Below are 23,653 nucleotides of genomic sequence, written 5' to 3'. Positions count from 1 at the left end.
TAAATCAAAGTCAACCAGAAGAGGCTGGTGGAATGCTCACTGGTGACCTCACTGGAGGTTATCAGGCCTCCCCTACTGAAATCACCATGTTCGGCACATACCTTATCCTTCAAGTGGAGTCCAAGGCATCAGCTTCATTTCACAGTCAGATTTTAACAAGGACATCGCCTCCTCTAGGCTCCAGGTTTTTTTTTCCCTCTGCTGTAATTGGAATATTGATTTGTGTACAGATGTGATGCAATGACAAGACCACAGAAGTAGCTGTAGACATTTCGGCAGGGCAAGGCCTCAACTCATTAGTCAAAATGTAAGTGCCTTAATGAAAGGCGAATGTTTACATTGTATCGTGGATGGATGAGGTGCAGTTCCCGACATGAGGACTAGAAATAAAGATGAAGGGACTGTACAGACATGACTCTATAGGGGAATGAGAAAAATTAAACAGTGGGGGCAAAATAGTTTTCATATTGTTTACATGAGAATGTTAAAAAAATAACTAAACAAAGTAACAGAAAGACGGACACTACCAAATCAGACAAAGTCCCCGCATCCGAAACGCGATATGAATGAGCAAGAGAAAACCAGAGGATGCGTACGGTGGACATTACATACAAAAAACCTATAACTCCATACAGTATACAGGACAATAATAAAAACACAAAAATAAAAATACACCTAGGAGGTGTGGCCAAGCGCGTGGGCTCCGCCTGCCTCCCCTTCCTACTGCCCATTATGACTTCCCACATACACATCTTTGGGTACGATGTTCTTAGATCCGGTTCAGGCTTTATTATGTGATCTTTGTATTGCGTTTATTATAATAATAATAATCTTTATTTATATAGCGCCATCTAATTCCCTACGCTGGTGCTGATTGTACTGATTTCTATTGTGACTCTTGGATCACTTGTTATTCTTGTCTAGGCCGTGAGGTCGTAGGGTTGTAGGGCCCATGCAAGCCCTCTTGGCCCTAGGTAGTCGCGTACCCCCTACTGGGTGTATTTTTAGGTGTTTTTATTATTGTCCTGTATAGAGTTATATGTTTTTCTAGAATTGTATTTTTTATACTTCATGTCCACCATACACGTCCTCTGCTTTACGCACCCTCTGGTTTTCTCTTGCTAGTTCATGTTTAAAAAAAGAACTAGAACTCTAAATTCAAACTTCTAGCGTATTCTCATATTTTAAAGGGGTCGTCCCATTACAGCAAATTAATGTCATTGTTTGTATGATAAAAAGTTATACAATTTTCCAATATACTTTCTGCATCAATTCCTCATAGTTTTCTAGATCTCTGCTTGCTGTCATTTTGTAGAAAGCTTCTATGTTTCCTTCCAGTGGAGAGAAATCTGACCCTGGTCACACAGGTGCACGGCTCGTTATATCACACAGGTGCACAGCTTGTTATATCACATGGGTGCATGGCTCGTTATATCACACAGGTGCACGGCTCGTTATATCACACAGGTGCACAGCTTGTTATATCACATGGGTGCATGGCTCGTTATATCACACAGGTGCACGGCTCGTTATATCACACAGGTGCACAGCTTGTTATATCACATGGGTGCATGGCTCGTTATATCACACAGGTGCACGGCTTGTTATATCACACAGGTGCACAGCTTGTTATATCACATGGGTGCATGGCTCGTTATATCACACAGATGCACGGCTTGTTATATCACACAGGTGCACAGCTCGTTATATCACACAGGTGCACAGCTTGTTATATCACATGGGTGCATGTCTCGTTATATCACACAGAAGCACGGCTTGTTATATCACACAGGTGCACGGCTCGTTATATCACACAGATGCACGGCTTGTTATATCACACAGGTGCACAGCTCGTTATATCACACAGGTGCACAGCTTGTTATATCACATGGGTGCATGGCTCGTTATATCACACAGGTGCACGGCTTGTTATATCACACAGGTGCACAGCTTGTTATATCACATGGGTGCATGGCTCGTTATATCACACAGATGCACGGCTTGTTATATCACACAGGTGCACAGCTCGTTATATCACACAGGTGCACAGCTTGTTATATCACATGGGTGCATGTCTCGTTATATCACACAGAAGCACGGCTTGTTATATCACACAGGTGCACGGCTCGTTATATCACACAGGTGCACGGCTCGTTATATCACATAGGTGCACGGCTCGTTATATCACACAGCTCTGATAATTTTCTGTGATACTAACGGGCCGTGCGCCTGTGTGATATAACGAGCCGTGCACCTGTGTGATATAACGAGCCGTGCACCTGTGTGATATAACGAGCCGTGCACCTGTGTGATATAACGAGCCGCGCACCTGTGTGATATAACAAGCCGTGCTTCTGTGTGATATAACGAGCCATGCACCTGTGTGATATAACGAGCCGTGCACCTGTGTGACATAACGAGCCGTGCACCTGTGTGATATAACAAGCCGTGCTTCTGTGTGATATAACGAGCCGTGCTTCACCTGTGTGATATAACGAGCCGTGCACCTGTGTGACATAACGAGCCGTGCACCTGTGTGATATAACAAGCCGTGCTTCTGTGTGATATAACGAGCCGTGCTTCACCTGTGTGAAGTTTGGGCACTCGGTCTCTAAAAGGTTCCCCATCACTGCTCTAGTCGGGCACCCACCACACTGCATTTACTCTTTGCGCCGGGAAACAATTTCTATCCTTCTTTTTAACCAGTTATTGTTGCTCTCCCATTACATGATGACTAGTGTTAACATCAGTGCAGATTATTAACTCTTCACAGACCTCCTAATTCTGGAAACAGCTCTCTGTATGTAAAGAAATGACCCCCTCAGTCCTCCCCTACCACATTTTGCCATTAATGTCCTTCACCAAACGCGGAATGTCGTTTACATTCTCCCAACTCTGATCTTTATTATATTTTTCAAAACAAATTTCACTTATAGGAACCATAAAAAAAAAAAAAAAAAATCCCTGAGATTATAATTATAATTCATGTGTTATCATTGCATCGCACACAGATCCCAGAATTCACGGACGTGACCTCATCTGCCGTAACTCAGCCGCCTTCATCTTTTGTTTCCTTTGACCAATGTTGTTACAACTTATCCTCATGTTATGAATAATTAGAGAAAAGATGAATAGTTTCCAGTAACCCCACAGGCTAAGGTATGGGCCCATAATCGCTCACTTCCTTACTTCCAGGCCTATAACTCGGCGCATTTCCTTTTCATCTGTAGAGATGAGGGTTTATGTTTTGCAGCAGGTACATTGGAGACGTCACGGGGTAAAATATCCCAGCTGCTTCGTGACACGCCAAAGAGCAAAGACAGTTTTATAAGGAAATTCCATTTTGAAAGAAAACACCAGTTCTCCCTCTGTATTTTTTATGTAATATATTCAGTATTAAATAATACGTATTATCATATTCAGGCGGTTCCCCTACTTAAGGACACCCGACTTACAGACGACCCCTAGTTAAAGACAGACCCCTCTGCCCCTGTGACCTCTGGTGAAGCTCTCAGTTTTCTGGCTCTCCTACGACTAGCTGGACAAAGGGGCGTGGCCCATGAAAAGGGGGCGTGTCCGAGCACCTAAAAGGTCAGTGTGCCAGAAGTACTGCTGATCCGACATAATTGTTTCCTAACTTTCTGGCATAAAGTAAGCCAATTAATAGGAGGTGCAGAGTATGTCTAGACAGTCTTATACAGGTGGTCCCCTACTTAAGGACACCCAACTTACAGAAACCTCTCACCTCTGGTGACCTTTCTGGATGTTACTATAGTCCCAGGCTGCAATGATCAGCTGTAAGGTGTCTGTAGTGAAGCTTTATGGATAATCCTTGGTCCAATTACAGCAAAAAAATTGAAACTCCAATTGTCACTGGGGCAAAAAAATGTTTGGTCTGGATCTACAATTATAAAATATACAGTTTCGGCTTACATACAAATTCAACTTAAGAACAAACCTATGGACCCCATCTTGTATGTAACTCAGGGACTGCCGGTAGATTCATTATAATACCAACAAGGACAAAACACTAAATGCTGATATCCATTGGCTCAAACAAGGGAAAAAAAGTCTGTATGGGATACATGAAGAGGTTACGGAGCGGATATGGAGCGTTGGCACCGCACTTCCGCCGTGCCGCCATTGCCGTCTATGGGGACGTAGTCTGTGAGCCTCATAACCACACCACAATACACAGCTGCATCATGGTGCGCAAACTGGAAAACCCCACGATACATGAATTATCTGTCAAAAACACAAATATCCACGTTTATAGAAGTTTGTGAGCATATAGCTCGTAGTTGAAAAAAAAAAATCCCGTTCGGTGCCCGTTTCTGGATTTTTCAGTTTTTAAAATATTTATGATTTAAAAAACAAGTAAAAATAAACTATAATGAAAATCACAGTATAAATGTACTGTTATTAAGGAGACGCATTTCGTACCCGTACCGGGTACTTCATCAGTCCATATTCTTGTGTTTCTTTGTTGGAGTTATATAAGGACTTTTTGGCGCGTAGAAGCTAAGATTTGGGCACCACAAATATCCAAGTTTATATCATTTTTATGAATTGCATCGGATTATCATATAAGTGTATATTATCCTATTATCTTCTATGTGCGCCGACAGCCGTGGGATGATTTGTACACATGACCTACGGATGTGACTTCAGCTTTGGTCAATATATTTCCATCTACAGGCGGTCCCTTACTTAAGGACACCCGACTTACAGACGACCCCTAGTTACACATGGACCCCTCTGCCCCCTGTGACCTCTGGTGACCTCTCTGGATGTTACTATAGTCCCAGGCTGCAATGATCAGCTGTAAGGTGTCTGTATTGAAGCTTTATTCATAATCCTTGGTCCTATTACAGCAAAAAATGTTTCAACTCCAATTGTCACTGGGGCCAGATTTTTTTCTGTCTGGATCGACAATTATAAAAAATAGAGTTTCGACTTACATACAAATTCAACTTAAGAACAAACCTATGTAACCTATCTTGTATGTAACCCGAGGACTGCCTGTATTGACGGCACAATACCCTCTGTTGAGTGACCATACTCCTAAAATGAGTGAGAAGAAATGGTGAACGAAGTGGTTACAGTAATACAATGTATCAGCCCTAGGTCTGTAAAACCGGATCATAAAATGAGCCGCTTTGGACTCCTGGTGCCATTTTATGGTTCACACTGACCCAAGCTGTGCAGGGGTTAATGTGCGTTCATACAACCTGCATTATTAATGATCATTATGTGGACTTCAAGCGTTTATTTCCTTTGAAGCCCAAAATGTGCAGATGTCCGTGTGCGTGCCGGAGGAGGTGTCACAGATGTTATTGATATACGGGTAACTCTGTAAAGCTCCGTCTGAAACCCAATCTCCTTATCATTGGGGTTATTCATTTTCCTGGTGCCGCAAACACATTTCGGAGGATGTGGCTGAGTGTTATTGACAGGGCCAGAAAGGAGACATTATACATTCTTTTGTCAGATTCCATAATATTCACACTACTAATAGCTCTATTGATTTGGTAGCAGCTGAATGATGACTGCCAAGAAAAAAACTGAGAACTCATGACTTGACTCGGTCTACTCATTCCCATGCACAATACCTGCAAGTTCTATGAAGAATTCATTTCTTTATATAAAAAACTTTTCCTAAAATATTATAGCTCTAAAAACTTTATTTTTAAAATCCCTGCTCTTGCTATTAGGGCTTACAAAATGTTTAGGTGCCACACTACCCTTGTAACAATGTATTAGGTAGAGAAGAGGAGCACTTAGTTTTGGGTGTATTCATAAATGTATTTAGAACACAAAAAATGTCTAATATATGTCTGGAATGTCTCATGCCCTGTTTTTAGAGTTTAAAGAGTAACTGTAAAGGTTTTTTGTTTTCCACAAATCAATAGCTCTTTGGGATTATTATCTTTGTTAGCTATGTGCAGCAGTTTCCTTGCTATCCCCCTCAGATTATCTCAGTGCTGCAATGGCTGCCTCCTCTCCCTCTGCTGATAAGCCCAGGAGTCCATCAGAAAACCAAAGTGTAAACAAATTACGGTTTCATGGAAGGCGAGGAGCTGCCACTTCCTGCTCACAGGGGAGGGGTCCATGTGACAGTGTATGTAGCAGAGCTGGAAGTGTACAGAACAGTGTTCCCTATCAGTCTTTCCATCCCAGTCTGTGATTCTACACAAGTTTCTCTGTCTGTCTCTGCTCTTCTCGTTACTCACTTCCTCCACCTTGTCATTGGCAGTATCAGCTCTGTGCAGATAAGCTATTAACCCTTAGTACTTACACAGCACAGGCTACACACTGCATGTTACTGGTATATGATTTCTTCCATTACATGACCCCTGCTCCTCCCTGTGATGGGAGCTGCCAGACTGTCACCATAAATAACCTGTATGTGCTCTGTGCAGTGTTCAGTAGATTTACTTGTGGGAAACTAAATAGATTTAATGCTAAATGACTTTGAGAGAGAACACAAGGCATCATGGGATCTGTGGGCAAGCTAACTGGCCTCAGCCTGAGGGCACAGACTGACAGATATAAGTCCCCGCCCACTTCACCTCTGGTGAGAAAGATTTTCGTCAAACACTTTCAGAACGGAAAATGCCAGAGCTTTGGAAAGAAAAGTTCGAGCAGCACAAAGTAGGCATCAAAGGGGGAACCACATATAATAATTTGGTAAAATCACTATAGCTTTACAGTTACGCTTTAAGACAAATAATTGAATTCCATGACAGAAGGGGCACAAACATGTTAGAGATATCGGGGAAGATTTTTCAAGGCTTTCAGAGTAATTGATATTATTTTCCCCTTTAAGCCACCTCCAAGCAGGCCTGGGGTGCTGGCGGGTGCACTCACTACAATTAGCTGGTCAATAAGGTGATTCTATGCCAGGCAGGAATTATACGCTGCATCACCAGATACATCAGGAGGCCGGAGCGATGTAGGATTCTCTGGGACTTTATAATGCAGCAGCCCATGAGTGATAGTGTTTGATAAATATCCCCTATTTTTCAAGTGTGCCGAAATTTTGGCACATTTTTCAAGCCAACAAATAAGAGTAAGGTAAGGTTAGAGTAGCCATTGTATAACACTTTGATAAATCGGACACCGATTAAGATGGTCCGCCTAAGTTTTAGACAATGACCTCTACAGGTTTGATTCATACTAGTAGCAGAATTAAGTACAGTCGTATGAAATATAGCAGCCTTAAAAGGGTTTTCCCACAAAGGAAAGTTAGGCCCTATCCACGGGATAGGGCCTGACTTGCAAATCAGTGGGGTTCTCAGTGCTGCACCATTAATCTCTATGGAGCTGATGGAAATAGCCGGACGAGGCGCTCACCAATCTCCCTCAGCTCCATAGAGATTAATGGACCCGAATGGTCATGTGCGGCCGTCTGCTCCATTAGTCTGAGGAGCGACGAGGGGTCCGACAGATCAGAACTGAGACTCCCACTAATCAACAAGATAGGCCCTATCCTTTGTGGGAAAAAACCAACCAGGGAAGGATAAAGCGAGACAAAGCCCTCTAAGGTAGACCAGCGTATATGAAGTTATACCGTAGAAATTATTGTACAAGTGACCCTAAAAGAATCTCTGGAAACAGCTGCCCGACAGTCGACTGCGTGTTTGACCAAGACGCGCTCGGTTATTGCCGTGTTGAAAGAACCAGTGGGTTGGGACTTGAACGGCGCCAGGGGATAGTAGGAAATGTTAGTAGGGTCCACCCAGAAGCTTGTTTGGGTAATGTTAGTTCATTTGGATTAAGCATTTCGGAGGCGGACCTCTTCCTTTATCAGGTCCTTCAGGAACTGGAGCGCTGATGTGATGTGTTTTGTTGGATATTGATATTTTTTCAAGGGGATGCGGCTTGTTCCTTGATGAATAAACTAGGCTGAAATCCCTATCACATTGTATTGTTATCATCTTTGAATGTCTGAATATTACGAGAATGTAGTGTTATTTATATTACTATGTAAAAAATGAAAAGACCTCTTGTATTCTTTGTATACCTGATTTATTTCTACACAGCGCTTGGTTATAGCGCTATGGACTCCCATGCAAAGTGGGGCACATTTACTTACCCAGTCGACGGAGTTCCCGAAATACGGAGTGTCCGACAATCATGCACTCCGGTGCAATTCACTAAGATCTTGCGGCCGATATTCTGCATGTGTCACTTCCCCGCTCAGGTCCCCGGAGTTCACCTTCTTCTCCCTGGTGCATGTAAGTGCATTGCCGTGTATAATGCACTGTGCGGGGAGTCACTAAGATCCTGCACCCGATATCCTGCATGTGTCACTTCCCCGCTCAGGTCCCTGGAGTTCACCTTCTTCTTCCTGGTGCATGTAAGTGCATTGTCCGTGTATAATGCGCTGTGCGGGGAGTCCCTAAGATCCTGCACCCGATATCCTGCATGTGTCGCTTCCTCGCTCAGGTCCCCGGAGTTCACCTTCTTCTCCCTGGTGCATATAAGTGTATTGTCCGTGTATAATGCGCTGTGCGGGGAGTCACTAAGATCGTGTGTCCGATATCCTGCATGTGTCGCTTTCCCGCTAAGGTCCCCGGAGTTCACCTTCTTCTTCCTGGTGCATGTAAGTACATTGTCCGTGTATAATGTGCTGTACGGGGAGTCACTAAGATCCTGCGCCTGATATCCTGCATGTGTCACTTCCCCGCTCAGGTCCCTGGAGTTCACCTTCTTCTTCCTGGTGCATGTAAGTGCATTGTCCGTGTATAATGCACTGTGCGGGGAGTCACTAAGATCGTGCGTCCGATATCCTGCATGTGTCGCTTCCCCACTCAGGTCCCCGGAGTTCACCCTCTTATTTCTGGTGCATGTAAGTGCATTGTCCGTGTATAATGTGATGTGCGGGGAGTCACTAAGATCCTGCGCCTGATATCCTGCATGTGTCGCTTCCCCGCTCAGGTCCCCGGAGTTCACCCTCTTATTTCTGGTGCATGTAAGTGCATTGTCCGTGTATAATGCGCTGTGCAGGGAGTCACTAAGATCCTGTGCCCATATCCTGCATGTGTCGCTTCCCCGCTCAGGTCCCCGGAGTTCACCTTCTTCTTCCTGATGCATGTAAGTGCATTGTCTGTGTATAATGCGCTGTGCGGGGAGTCACTAAGATCGTGTGTCCGATATCCTGCATGTGTCGCTTTCCCGCTAAGGTCCCCGGAGTTCACCTTCTTCCTGGTGCATGTAAGTGCATTGTCCGTGTATAATGCGCTGTACGGGGAGTCACTAAGATCGTGCGCCCGATATCCTGCATGTGACACTTCCCCGCTCAGGTCCCCGGAGTTCACCTTGTTCCTGGGGCATGTAAGTGCGACACAATTTTAAAGTTAAATCCCGCGCTCAGTCCGAATCAGTCAGGTTGTCCAATAGCCGCCCCCCGATTTCTGTCACAAGAAAGTCGGCGCCAAAATCTGATCGCGTGCGACACAATCCCCTACTAAATAGCTGTAACAGCAGCGCAAATCCTGAAAATTTCTAATAGACGACAAAAGTGCGATCCGCGGGACCCTTAGTAAATTAGACCCAGTGAATGGGAATGCTGGAGATTTCTGTTACTCCCATACAATTAGATGAAGAATATTCAGAAAAGTCAGTTCCACTTTAACTTAAGCCAATGTGATATCCCAAACCAATATTACGATAAGCTGAAACGTATAATCAGCACCGGGGGAACAAGGGAAATATTTTCGGTCTGACCCTCCCAGAATTATTGGTTTTGCTTTCTTGTATTACTGCTACTCTTCCATCTGTCTGCATATTCTTCTAAGACTGAGCACATTGACAAATATCGCTGATTCAAGGAATTTACAGAACATTTCCAATGTCAACAGCCATTTAAATTCTCCTAACTTTCTACTGAATCTCCTAAATCCAATTAACAGCTAATAATACTTGTCACTTTTACTTGAAGTCATTAATGGGAGGTCGCGGAAGATGTTGTAACACCCAGATTAAATTGTTTCAGTCTTGGGTTGCGGCCGGCCTTTAAATCACCGGACTCTTATCTCCGGCTACCAGGGACTTTTGTGTTTTTACTGCAAATTTTTCTTCTTCTTAATAGAAAATATGTCACCAAAAATGAATTTAATCTCTCCCAGATTAGCTTCTCGGGATGATTTCTTATTTTAGACAACATTTATAATGGAGCCACTTTACATTTCATCTTTGTGTGGTTTATGTTGTGGATGGGCTATTGGATTTCTTTTAACTGATTTGCACTCAATTTAATAAAAACTAAAGGACAATCATAGATGTTAATGTTCTGTGCTTAGCTGTGCAATAAGTGTAGTATTGGGCTTGTCTGCTTCTAGCACAACAGCTGAAGGAAACTTACATTTTAAAAAGAATTTGGTCATCGGGACAACCCTCTGCATTCCCTGTTTGTTCATTTTAGTGTCTGAATGAAGGGCGTTCTGCTCTGCATCCTACTTGGATGAGAGTCATTGGCCCAATTATATGAAAACTGGTGCAAACGGGGCAACCCCCCCACCCCCCCCTGGTAATGTGGTAATCCCCTCATTAATGTGCTAACATATCCCCCCAGTAATGTCCCCCACACCCCCCCCCAGTAATGTCCTCACACAGTTACCCCCCATGTTCTCCCCCTTCACTTAGCTCCTATCATGTTTTCCCCTTACTTACTGCACGGGCTTGTGACACATGACATCATCACAGGTCCTGCAGCCTCCAGGTAGTAATATTCTCCTGAGGCTATAGGACCTGCGGGCTAAGCAGTGAGCCTAGTGCACACTTTCTCATTATGATCTGTGCCCTCAGGAAAGGGGAGGAATGCCCGGGTCCTGCTGCCATGGGGAGATCCGGGGCACTGGCCAAAAGATCCGGGACACTAGCAACGCCCCTGCTCCCAACAATCTGCTATTGATGACCTATCCAGTGACAAAGTGGGTATAAGGATCCAGATCACTTCTAATGGCAGGAGCATACTCATTCACAGGAGTTGACTCTTGACTCAAGTACAGTGACATTGGGGAACACTAAATGGTGTGGAAGCCCTGAAATAATCACAACTTTCCAAACACCAGTACATCCCCTACTAAAGAACACCCAACTTACATACGACCCCTAATTACAAACGGACCTCTGGATATTGGTAATTTCCTGTACTTTAGCCCCAGGATACAATAATCAGCTGTAACAGTTATCACAGGCGTCTGTAATGAAGATTTATTGTTAATCCTGGTTCTTATGACAACCCAACATTTTTAGAAGGGGGTCGTGTTACACACGATCGGATTTTGGGGCATCGGCTTGCATGCGAAATCGGGGGGGGGGGGGGGCGGGCTGTTGGACGATCCGACTGATTCGGACATTGGGGCACATTTACTTACCCGGTCCAGTCGCGATCCAGCGGCGGGTTCTCCCACGCTGATTCGGGTTCTGCCGGGATTCACTAAGGTCCGTGCGCCAATATTCAACAGGTGTCGCTGCTGCGCCGAGGTCCGCCGAAGTTCACCTGCTTTTTTCTGGTGTATGTGAGTGCTTGATCTTGCGACACAAATGGCTTTTTAAATTCCACGGTTTTTCCGAATCCTTCGGGTTGTCCAGTGGCCACGCCCCCCCGACTTCTGTTGCGCGAAAGTCAGCGCGATTGCGCCAAAAATCGATCGCGTGCGCCACAATCCCGTGAAATACAGTGCAAAACGGAAATATTCGGGAAAAACCCAACAGATTCGCGGCTGCGGACCCTTAGTAAATGTGCCCCATTGTGTCGCAAGACAATGCACTTACATGCACCAGGAAAATGAAGGTGAACTCCGGGGACCTGAGCGGGGAAGCGACACATGCAGGATATCGGGTGCAGGATCTTAGTGACTCCCCACACGGCGCATCACACACGGACAATGCACTTACATGCACAAGGAAGAAGAAGGTGAACTCCGGGGACCTGAGCGGGGAAGCGACACATGCAGGATATCGGGTGCAGGATCTTAGTGACTCCCCGCACAGCGCATTATACACGGACAATGCACTTACATGCACCAGGAAGAAGAAGGTGATCTCTGGGACCTGAGCGGGGAAGCGACACATGCAGGATATCGGACGCAGGATCTTAGTGACTCCCCACACAGCGCATTACACACGGACAATGCACTTACATGCACAAGGAAGAAGAAGGTGAACTCCGGGGACCTGAGCGGGGAAGCGACACATGCAGGATATCGGGTGCAGGATCTTAGTGACTCCCCGCACAGCGCATTATACACGGACAATGCACTTACATGCACCAGGAAGAAGAAGGTGATCTCTGGGACCTGAGCGGGGAAGCGACACATGCAGGATATCGGGCACACAATCTTAGTGACTCCCCATACAGCGCATTATACACAGACAATGCACTTACATGCACCAGGAAGAAGAAGGTGAACTCCTGGGACCTGAGCAGGGAAGTAACACATGCAGGATATCGGGTGCACGATCTTAGTGACTCCCCGCACAGCGCATTATACACGGACAATGCACTTACATGCACCAGGAAGAAGAAGGTGAACTCCGGGGACCTGAGCGGGGAAGCGACACACGCAGGATATCGGCGCACAAACTTAGTGACTCCCCGCACAGCGCATTATACATGGACAATGCACTTACATGCACCAGGAAGAAGAAGGTGAACTCCGGGGACCTGAGCGGGGAAGTGACACATGCAGGATATCGGGCGCAGGATCTAAGTGACTCCCTGCACAGCACATTATACACAGAAAATGCACTTACATGCACCAGGAAGAAGAAGGTGAACTCCGGGGACCTGAGCGGGAAAGCGACACATGCAGGATATCGGGTGCAGGATCTTAGTGACTCCCCGCACAGCGCATTATACACGGACAATGCACTTACATGCACCAGGAAGAAGAAGGTGAACTCCGGGGACCTGAGCGGGGAAGCGACACATGCAGGACATCGGGCGCACGATCTTAGTGACTTCCCACACAGCGCATTATACACGGACAATGCACTTACATGCACCAGGAAGAAGAAGGTGAACTCCGGGGACCTGAGCGGGGAAGTGACACATGCAGGATATCGGGTGCAGGATCTTAATGAATCGCGGCACAATACATACTCATCAGACAAAGCACCTCGGGGATCGCGCAGGATGGGTAAGTAAATGTGTCCTAATATAATTACTTAAAAACATGTTCAAAAAACACAAACAATAAAAATAAAATACCTGGTAGAAAGTAAAACAGAATAAATGACAAGTTCCCCCTCACTTATCCCAGAGATGGCTCATGGGGGGCGATGTGATGAGGGGCTTCTGGCTGCCAGCTTTGTCAGGTGCATAAAATAATGCCAGAAATGTAACAAGTTTGATCATTTGAACTTGAACAAAATAAAAATTGCCGGCTTGTGGATTATTTACAATACCCCGACTTCCCCCAAAATAAAAATAAAAAAACCCCTGAGCATCAGATAATGAAAAATTGAGACTGAATGTATCTACACTATAAAGCCCCGGAATTGTGATGTTTATTATAAGTAGCTGACAAATCTCAAGAACAAGTGAACGCTTGAACCTGTCACGTTGTGAGAGCCGCCATTTCTGAGGTGTCTAAGTGCTGTGTATGTTTTGCAGGTAAAATATTTGACTAACATTCACATTTCCAGCTGCGCTAAAGAACAGATGAACCTCTCACGCGGTTGGACATTTTGAAATTGTAAATAAAGAAATGAGTTCTGCTTGAAAGATGCGGCCCATTAAATGCTGCCAAAAAGAAAAGGAGATGCCCTGCCAAACAACACACGGAGAGGTTTAAAAACTTTTAGCAGAACTTTGAGTGTAGTAAAAATCCATTTCATGAAACTGTTATATGTAACAAAGAAAACTCACTGGGGCTCATTTACTTACCCTTCACTGGCACGTTCCCCGATCCGGAATGTCCGACAATAATGAACTTCACCGCTAATCACTTAAATCCTGCGCCCGATATCCTGCATGTGTCGCTTCCCCGCTCAGGTCCCCGGAGTTCTCCTTCTTCTTCCTGGTGCATGTAAGTGCATTGTCCGTGTATAATGCGCTGTGCAGGGAGTCACTAAGATCCTGCACCCGATATCCTGCACGTGTCGCTTCCCCGCTCAGGTCCCCGGAGTTCACCTTCTTCCTGGTGCATGTAAGTGCATTGTCCGTGTATAATGTGCTGTGCGGGGAGTCACTAAGACCGTGCGTCCGATATCCTGCATGTGTCTCTTCCCCGCTCAGGTCCCTGGAGTTCACCTTCTTCTTCCTGGTGCATGTAAGTGCATTGTCCGTGTATAATGCGCTGTGCAGGGAGTCACTAAGACCGTGCACCTGATATCATGCATGTGTCACTTCCCCGCTCAGGTCCCTGGAGTTCACCTTCTTCTTCCTGGTGCATGTAAGTGCATTGTCCGTGTATAATGCGCTGTGCGGGGAGTCACTAAGATCGTGCACCCGATATCCTGCAGGTGACGTATCCCCGCTCAGGTCCCCGGAGTTCACCTTCTTCTTCCTGGTGCATGTAAGTGCATTGTCCGTGTATAATGCACTGTGCGGGGAGTCACTAAGATCGTGCACCCGATATCCTGCAGGTGACGTATCCCCGCTCATGTCCCCGGAGTTCACCTTCTTCTTCCTGGTGCATGTAAGTGCATTGTCCGTGTATAATGCGCTGTGCAGGGAGTCACTAAGACCGTGCACCTGATATCATGCATGTGTCACTTCCCCGCTCAGGTCCCTGGAGTTCACCTTCTTCTTCCTGGTGCATGTAAGTGCATTGTCCGTGTATAATGCGCTGTGCGGGGAGTCACTAAGATCGTGCACCCGATATCCTGCATGTGTCACTTCCCCGCTCAGGTCCCCGGAGTTCACCTTCTTCCTGGTGCATGTAAGTGCATTGTCTGTGTATAATGCGATGTGCGGGGAGTCACTAAGATCATGCGCCCGATATCCTGCATGTGTCACTTCCCCCCTCAGGTCCCCGGAGTTTACCTTCTTCTTCCCAGTGCATGTAAGTGCTTGGGCTTGCGACACAATTTAAATTTTAAATCCCACGCCCAGTCTTAATTAGTCGAATCATCCAACGTCCCGCCCCCTGATTTGTGTCGCATGAAAGCCGGTGCAATGCGCCAAAATCCAATCGCATGAACCAAAATCCTCTGCTAAATGTGGCAGAAATTGGAATATCCGGCGATAGTGCGGTCTGTAGACCCTTAGTAAATAAGCCCCATTGTGTTTTTCTTGGTCGTCACCATCTAGCTCTACATAAGTCATTTCCATGCATTTACAAGACCTTGTTTTGGAAATATACCTGGTACTACCAGTGACTGAATTTTATTTATAGCTAAGCTTTGGCACAAAGAACTAAAATTAAAAAAATTCTAGACAAATATGAAAGTTTCCTCCCTGAATTCTATAATCCTCATTGTCCCCATCTCACCCTCCTTTTACACATTGTAGTGACTGTGTATTTGATGAGAAACTTATAGAGTGTCAGGCATTAGATTATAATAAAAGTAGTGCGGTGCCAACCCTAGTCATTATTATACGCTGGCGCATGTTGTGCCAGTCTATGACGTGAACCTTGCCCTCTCCCTCATTTATCAGAGCAAGCTGGGCTACTGGACAATGCAGCTCCAGGTCCTGCCTGGCATAACATTGCGATATAGAAAAACAATAGACAAAGATACATAGAGGAAAATAAACAGTTACTTGGTCCAGGACTAGAGGATCTCCAAAGCCTCACACAAGACGCATCTATAAACTGTGTCCAATAATAGACCATATACAAAGTTTCCTTCTTTTAAACAAATATTTTCTTTAGTTCCAAATCCACAGGTATACATTATTTACAATTCCATTACAGTAATCTTCATGATTTTATGCACAATTGCAATGATGGCTTGTTTAGAAAATGTGTATACAAAAATTTCTTCATTCGCAAAAACAGCGTAATTAGGTGAATATGGTGTAGACACTCACTTAAAATTCAGACCTCGGGCAGAGACCCATACTCCCAAGACCGCTGCTAGTATGAGCCACATGATGTGACGTGTAACTGCATGGATGTGCAGGGCTGTGTGTGTAATTGTATGGATGATGCAGAGCTGTGTGTGTAACTGTACGGATGAAGCAGAGCTGTGTGTGTAACTGTACGGATGAAGCAAAGCTGTGTGTGTAAATGTATGGATGAAGCAGAGCTGTGTGTTTAACTGTATGGAGGAAGCAGAGCTGTGTGTTTAACTGTATGGATGTAGCAGAGCTGTGTTTGTAAATGTATGGATGATGCAGAGCTGTGTGTGTAAATGTATGGAAGATGCAGAGCTGTGTGTGTAAATCTATGGATGAAGCAGAACTGTGTGTGTAAATGTATGTATGATGCAGAGCTGTGTGTGTAACTGTATGGATGAAGCAGAGCTGTATATGTAAATGTATGGATGAAGCAGAGCTGTGTGTGTAAATGTATGGATGTAGCCGAGCTGTGTATGTAAATGTATGGATGATGCAGAGCTGTTTGTGTAAATATATGGATGAAGCAGAGCTGTGTGTGTAAATGTATAGATGTCACAGGGCTGTGTGTGTAAATGTATGGATGATGCAGAGCTGTGTGTGTAAATATATGGATGAAGCAGAGCTGTGTGTGTAAATGTATAGATGTCGCAGGGCTGTGTGTGTAAATATATGGATGAAGCAGAGCTGTGTGTGTAAATGTATGGATGAACCAATATGTACAAAGTTCTCCTCCTTCTCTCCATATTGCCATCAGGTTGCTGATGACTGCTGAAATATTACATGTAACCATGTGGTAGCCCTTTACCATCTAAACAGATTGTAACTGACTCATCTGATGACCCACATATACAAAAACTGGTGCAAACGTCTTTGTGGATTGATCTGGCGAGCTATGTGCAGCGCTACGTCATCTGTGAGCACTATATAAATAAAGGAATTATTATTATTTGCGCATGTTTGCCTCATTAATACGCCAGATATTCCAATAGCGGCGTGCACCGTTTGTTAATCTAGTCTGTTTGCAGGATGAGCACAGTTGCACCTTTCATTTTTTTGGCGCACTTTGCTTCATGCCGTCGTGACACAATTGTGTCAAATAACAGTTAAAAATGCTCCCACACCCCTTTGTGCACAGTTTTCTAAAGTGTCGCACAAAATGTAGTTCGACACAAAAGTGGTGCAAACACATTATAAATACATGTGCAAGCTCCAAAGACACTTTTCTGGTGCAAACTATGACAAAAAACTGGCGCAGGCACAATGATATTTCTGGCCCGATATCTGTACATAGTAAATTTATTTGGAGAGGGAACATATCTCTAAATAATCCCAAAATATTTCATTGATCTGGATGTCCAATGTAAGCTAAAGCAGTGGTGGCGAACCTATGGCACGGGTGCCAGAGGCAGCACTCAGAGCCCTTTCTGTGGGCACCTGGGCTATCACCCCAGCACCAGACCGGACACAAAGAATCTTCCTACAGTTCCAAGCAACTTAAAAGATGCGGCTTTCAGTTATATTTTGATACTGACTACTTGGGACTGTAGGAAGAGGGAGAATTAGACGGGGTCGAATGGAGGACCCTCTGCTGGCCCCACAATTCTCTGTGTGCAGAGGGACACTGGAAAGAAGCTAAAATTATGAAAATTTCCCATCTTTCTACTGTGTTGCTGTCCTCAGGAGGCCAATATGATTGAAAGTTGTTGAACAGGGAGCAATAAGTTACTGCTTTAATTTTTGGTTGGTACCTCACGATTTTGGGTTGCAGTTTGGGCACTCGGCCTCTAAAAGGTTCGCCATCACTGAGCTAATGGAATCAATAAATGAACATTGAAGAGGTCAGGGAAGAGATACTTTACTGGAAAGTGATAGGCAGGCAATCAATGTGCCCAAAAGTTAAGAGCCACCTGATTGGGGTGACTGGTACTTGTTAACTAAGGTGCCAACCTTATTGCCTTAGCAAAAAAAAAAAAAAAAAAGATTTTAGTAAGGTAATAGGTTATTTTTATTTCGTAACATTTACTGCTGGTTGTTTGATTTTTAAAACTCCCGGACAACCCCTTTAATACGATATATATTTATTATACTCTGAAAGATAATCTCTGCCTGACACAGTTTAGTAAAAATGGGTCGTATGTCAGTGTATTAATCGGCCAGTATAAAATCACATCTCATAGCTTTATACAGGCATCCTGATCACTTTTTACGGCTTTCCCAAATAGTCGTGTATTTAAATAGCACATTAATTTTAATACTTTCTCCTTCAGAGTCGCTAGAATGTAAGGACGGCCTCCTAAGTGCAGAGAAAAGAACATTTTTATTATCATTATTACCCAATTACAGATGGAGGCACAGGTGTCCAGAGCGGGAATACAATCCGCAGCCTTGTGTATGTAAATTGTTACCGCCACTTCTTTGCAAAACTGGAGTTTCTATAACAAACTACCCATTGGAATAGAAGCAGTTAAACGTTTTTTGCGTTACGTTTACTTGGTCCGATGCCCAGCAAAGTACAGCCATGCCTCCTTAGGGTGCCAGCTGCCATCTGTCTCCTTGACCTTTCATCACATCAGCCAGAGTTGTGGATAGAAGAAAAGTGTGATGTGGACAGTCATGGTGACCCTGTACCTCTGCACATGTCTACACATTGACTAATGGTTGCAGAGGGGCATCATGCCAAGACAAGATGGCACGCAGGCGATTCACGGGGGCAACAGACAGGAAACTACTTTGTGATTGCCTCTTCGAATGGGGTTAGACTAATTCTATACTTTTTTATAATTGATGTTTGTATTAGAACAAACGAAGTAAAAGGCATCAGCAATCCAGATGAAGGTGAAAAGTAGAGGATCCGCTTTACTTGCACAGCTTTGCAACATTGTGACACCAAGCATGACAAAGACGTCACGTCGAAATGTTGCTGTGCCGAGTGACTCAAGGAAAGTCTCTACTTTCCACCTCCATCTGATGCTGTTGACTTGATCTTCTTTTTAAACTGTGGTTTGGACTTGATGAATCAAGAGTAAGAAGGTTTCGTGCACCCACACGGACTTATCTGATGTCATCACTTTGTCCTGGTGCTACCTACCTATTGAAAAAAGCCACATCTCCCGCTGTCGGACAGCTTAGACCTCCTCATGTATCCCACAGGCTGCTGCACAGGGACTGGCATAGATTTGCGTAAAAACCTGTGGAAATTCAACTGTGAGTGTTTTCAGGCTTTAGAGAGTGCACAGGCCAAGTATGCCCCGGGCTGGCCGACTCATCACCAGCTGCCATTATTTCAGGATTTGTGCACCAAAAACGGGCATATAACCCGTAATAAATCTCTCCCATAGGTGCTATGTCGTGAATGAGGATGGTGAAATTGTAGACTGGTACACAAGTTATTTTTATACTTACGTGATGGAGAAGAAGTCGTCCCACATGAAAACAATAGGTTCCCGATAGGGACATTCATATAACCAGGTCCATTGGAGACAGGGAGCTCCATGCACACACATGAGGGTCACGTTTGCTCAGTGGAGTGAATTTAATATGAGTTGGTGCCCCGCATGTCCCGCTGGATATATTGTGTAGATAGAAGACAAAATGGGGCTGAACGGGTGCGCTAATAACCAAATTATAGGACAGACCAGGTTGTTTTTACCAAATAAATATCAGTTAATCCATCTCTTTCGTATCGCTGGTCTGTCCTATAAGTTGGTTATTAGCGCACCCGTTAAGCCTCATTTTGTCTTCTATCTACACGTTTCTTATGGTTCCATTGGATACCGGTTTTGGAGTGCTTGGGAGCTGCTTTCTCTACCAACAACATATACTGGACCATCAAAGAAACATCATCCCTTTGTTCATTGCTACTACACAAGTGTGTACCAGGTGAGCATCTCTCTGCGACTCATAAACATATCACACAAGGCGCCGTCCTCCCTTGTTGTTGTTTTTTTTTTTGTTTTCTTTGTATTCCGCTGGATATATTAAGAGGCACTTGTCTGGCATAGAACTGTGCTATAAGGTACTGTAAGTCAGGAATTGGCACAGGTTATAACTCATGTGCCGGTGTTCATTGTCCCTGTGCTGGCCCGCTCTGTAGCCCAGCATGGCCCACTCCAGTCCCCTTCTTGCCCACTTAGTGAGGAGGTGATATAAGAGGGGGGGGGGCTTGATTAATAGCCTTGAGACAGTCACCACCAGTGTTTGCATACCCCAATGTGGTGTTGCCCCCTCACTAGATACCAGCAGGCTGGTGGCATCACTGGGAGACACACACGGCAAAAAGAGGTCAGCTCTGTCTGAGGACGTGTGAAAATATTAGGTGTAAATCGGCCGACACTACATATGTTTGACACGATTGGCAGAAGTTGACCATGAAGTTTGTAAATAAACATATCCCCTGCGCCGTCCAGTTGGCTCCGAATGTTAATGGTGGGATCAGTCGTGCAACCTACATAAACTACGTAGGTATGGCTGGATTTAGTGACAAGAAGGTCGTATTAGGTATCTCAGGTTGAAAGGGTCTTTCCTAATGACAGCCGTCTTATATGTGCGCGTCTGCATTTATCTTCCTCCTATTGTTTTAATACATTGTCTGTCTTGTTCATACAAATAGCTCCTACTTGCAGAGATGCTCAGCACCCCGTCATTTTCTTCACTTTCATCAGACGACATGATTTGCATGGAGAAAGGAAGGCATGTAAAAGGTGTTAAGTTAATCACCCCTTAGACACATCATTTCGAGCCTGCGCCTCATCCCGCCTCTTATTCCCAGCATTACTCTGAAAAAAGAATCCCAGTACAGTTTGTGTGGCCAAGGCTTATTAGTATGCGGCAGAAATGCCAGAATCTGTTCCCAAGCCTGTGCCGAGTGAAAAATGGCCTGCATTTTCCTGATAGCCCATGTGGTTGTAAAGAATAAATGGCTAATGAATTACAGATGAACATTGACGCCAATTAATCTTTCCGCTGTCCCTGGGTTATATGGCAGCCATTTAAAAGTTTAATCAATACACTAAAGTTGAAAACATGCAGGCGCTGCAGTTGTTTGCCTGTAATAAACATCAGAAAGAAACAGCAGCTCCGCTCGGGCCGGTGCATTAGAATGACAGGTATTTATGCTTAATGGACTAAATATTTTTTATTGGGAGAGAGCAAATGTCAACTTAAGTTTTGCGAGGCCAGCGTTCTCTTCCTTTTCCTGGAAGGTGGGCGAGAGATTGGTGGCAGGTCCGTGACAGTGACAGATGAACGAATAAATAAGGAGGAGAATACATTGGGGACAAAGGAGGAACGAGAATCTATTGCTCGACTGCCCGAGAAGCGGCAAGGCCTCGGCTTCGCCTTACGAGAGCCATACAGATTATTCTTCTACAGGCACGAAAAGAGAATCCCATCAAAATACTCCAAATTATATCCAATATAGCAAGTCACCAAGGCAGGGCTGGAGCCCCACAACTACAATGCATGGAACCCACTAGATTGGGAACCTAAAAAATTAACCACATACTTGATCATCTCATAAGGTATCGGCCATGTCAGAGTGACTTCAGCTAAATCCATGAATGATCTTGGTTTAGGCAATCCTTATATACGGTAACATGGGTCACTGCTATCCCTGTCTTTCTGTAATATTTCCAGACCCTTTTGTAATTTTGTTGCTACCATTCTCAGTCATTGACCTTTATTTGCCACCTGCTCTCTTCTAGCAGTCAGTTTCAGTGACAGGGTTGACCTCAATGCACAGGTATATGATCGAATACATCTGTGACTATCGAATAGTGTAGGGAACCTTAAAGAGGGAAAATGCACTGAAGGTGGTCCGTATATCTAGATTCCCTGTTGGGTTTTCAGGCCAGATTGGTCTCTAGACTTCCACCTCGAGGTTGAGTAGTAAATGGCACAGATAGTCAACTTACAACATCTCAGGCTATCGATATAACTGTGTACATGGCATAGGGCAGTTACCGGTTATCTTGGCGTCTTCCACTCTCCGATGTATCAAGTTTATCATGATGAATGGATCCCTGCCTCAAAAATCTAGAATGGTTCTGGGACAAGGCAAGAGCCAGTCAGCAGACTACTGACAGGGACTGCAGACTTTTAATTCTGTACAGCGGGTGCAGTTTCAGTGAGTTATAAACAAGGTCAGCTAATATTTCCAAGGATAAACTTTCATAATGGGCAAAGGTGGACGGGCAATGCAACCTACTAGAAGTTTAAATGGCAGCCAATCTCTTCCCTGGTCAGGTGGCATCTGAAACGTGTGTGCAGACATTAATTTGCACCATGTTCTATTGGAGGGCAGATCTGCAATGATGTAATCTCACTTAGGGGGCTCCTAGGGTTATGGGGTTGCTCCCACTGTAATGGGGCAAAGGGGAAAACAAGGGTGCAGAGGCAAGAGGAGAAGAGGGACATTTTGGGGTCTATAGCCTGGGGGCATAGACAGACATTAGTCTCCGCCCACTTCACTTCTGGTGAACAGAACTTTCAGAACAGATGATGCCATAACCCTTGAAAGAAAAGGACGAGCAGCACAAAGTAGGCATCAGAGGGGGAATCACATATAATAATTTGGTAAAATCTATTGTTTTTCTCTCTTTTTATTATATGGCTATAAAGCAAAAATGTAGATCATTTGCAAGATTCTTAAATATGCTCAGGATAACAAAATAACACATTCTCTAATTCACTGTTATTAATGAAAAGAAAAGAGCTCCATTTTAAATGCAAATTTTTCTAGCAGCAGGTGATCTGTGGCAGAAATCCATGGTAGAGATTTATCTGTGGCCTGACCCTTAGGCCTCATTCAGAAGGCCGTTGTGGGGACGTATATATCCAGTCACAAGTTTGCGGCCAGATATATGTCCCCATAGATGACTATGGCGACCCAGCGGCGGCAGTACCGCACTGCCCACGTGGAAAAGATAGAACATGCAGTATCTTTTCCCGTATCTATGGCCGTGCTACGAGGAGGGGTGAGCACACCTCAATGTGAATGCACCCTAGAAAATGGGCCTCTATGTCCGCCTGATCCCACACACAGAAAGGGAGGTCCTTGTATTATATCGAAATATGGTGCAAGGACCTCCTGTCTGCTGGCCAGACTGCAGAATCGGGACTGTATTAACTGTTACAGTTCCAGCACTGAGGGAGGTCCTTGCACCATATTTTTGTATAATTTAACAAGGTGAGCAGTCCGTTGGATTGGGCCTGTTTCCACAAGTTCACGCGATTGTCTGCATTCTGCCTTAGGCTACATTCACATTGATGTAGCACGGCGGGCACAGGTTGGTGCCGGGGGGAGAGGAGAAGGGGGTGAGTGGCGCTCACCCCAGGCCCTTTCCATAGAGGATAATGGTGCACAGCGCCATATTCAGAGAAAGGATACAACATGTCCTATCTTTTCACGGGGTATGGAACGGTATGGCGCCGCACTTGTGCCGCACCGTACTGCTCCCGAAGGGCGCGTGCACCCATTGCTGTCTAAGGGGGACGTATATAGGCCGTATATACATCCCTCATATGGCAGTGTGAATGCAGCCTTACGACATATTCAGAAAATATTGTTGGGTACAGTTTTATAACAAACACAAAAACTTATGAATTTTGCTGTAGATTTATACTTTTAAGATT

General features: G+C 44.7%; 1 protein-coding gene across 2 annotated transcripts in view; it reads left to right on the top strand.

Moving 5' to 3' along the window:
* The window catches only part of LRMDA (leucine rich melanocyte differentiation associated), a 559,529-nt gene that overhangs the window by 497,555 nt on the left and 38,321 nt on the right, over positions 1–23,653 (top strand). The window lies entirely within an intron of this gene.

Source organism: Engystomops pustulosus, chromosome 11 (assembly GCF_040894005.1).
Source record: "Engystomops pustulosus chromosome 11, aEngPut4.maternal, whole genome shotgun sequence".
In the NCBI taxonomy this organism is placed as follows: Eukaryota; Metazoa; Chordata; class Amphibia; order Anura; family Leptodactylidae; genus Engystomops; species Engystomops pustulosus.
The sequence above is the reverse complement of the archived record's forward strand: the minus strand, read 5'-3'. Positions and strand labels throughout refer to the sequence as shown.